Raw genomic sequence first — 1,381 nt, forward strand, 5'->3', positions numbered from 1 at the left:
CAGCTTCTTTTAACAGTCTATGACTAGGTGTCTGGAGTCTTTGACAATGTTTAGGGCCTTCCTCTGACACCCCCTGGTATAGAGAGAGGTCCTGGATGGAAGGAAGCTTGCCCCAGTGATGTACTGGTCCGTATATACTACCCTTTGTAGTGCCTTGCGGTTGGAGGCCAAGCAGTTGCCATTCCAGGCAGTGATGCAACCATGCTCTCGATGGTGCAGCTGTAGAACCTTTTGAGGATCTGAGGACCCATGCCAAATCTTTTCAGTCTCCTGAGGGGGAACAGGCTTTGTCGTGCCCCCCTCACGACTGTCGTGGTGTGTTTGGACCATGATAGTTTGTTGGTGATGTGGACACCAGGAACTTGAAGTTCTCAACCTGCTCCACTGTAGCCCCATCGATGAGAATGGGGGAGTGCTCGGTCCTCCTATTCCTGTAGTTCACAATCATCTCCTTTGTCTTGATCACGTTGAGGGAGAGGTTGTTGTCCTGGCACCACACGGCCAGGTCTCTGACCTCCTCCCTATAGGCTGTCTCATCATTGTCGGTGATCAGGTCTACCACTGTTGTGTCTTCTGCAAACTTGATGATGGTGTTGGAGTCATGCCTGGCTATGCAGTCATGAGTGAACAGGGAGTTAAATAGGGGACTGGGCACGCACCTTGAGGGGCCCCCGTGTTGAGGATCAATGTGGCGGATGTGTTGTTACCTACCCTTACCACCTGGGGGCGGCCCGTCAGGAAGTCCAGGATCCAGTTGCAGAGGGAGGTGTTTGGACCCAGGATCCTTAGCTTAGTGATGAGCTTTGAGGACACTATGGTGTTTAACACTGAGCTGTTGTCAATGAATAGCATTCTCACATAGGTGTTCCTTTTGATCAGGTGGGAAAGGTCAATGTTGAGTGCAATAGAGATTGCATCATCTGTGGATCTGTTGTGGCAGGATGCAAATTAGAGTGGGTCTAGTTTACAAATAAGTTACAAATAACGCAAAAAAACATACACAACAGCACAATTGGTTACGGGATCCTAAAACGGCAGCCATCTCCTTTGGCTCAATTATCATGCCATCTGGCAGTCCGACGGAAGAATCTGGGTTTGGCGGATGGCAAGAGAATGCTACCTGCCCCAATGCCGTTTGGTGGAGGAGGTATAATGGTTTGTGTCTGTTTTTCATGGTTCGGGCTAGGCTCCTTAGTTACAGTGAAAGGAAATCTTAACCTGTTGCGACGAGCAATCCCGTATCCGGGAGCGTAATTATAGCCTCAAGCTCATTACCATAACGCAACGTTAACTATTCATGAAAATCGCAAATGAAATGAAATAAATATATTGGCTCACAAGCTTAGCCTTTTGTTAACAACACTGTCATCTCAGATTTTCA

Source organism: Oncorhynchus nerka, linkage group LG6 (genome assembly GCF_034236695.1).
Source record: "Oncorhynchus nerka isolate Pitt River linkage group LG6, Oner_Uvic_2.0, whole genome shotgun sequence".
Classification (NCBI taxonomy): Eukaryota; Metazoa; Chordata; class Actinopteri; order Salmoniformes; family Salmonidae; genus Oncorhynchus; species Oncorhynchus nerka.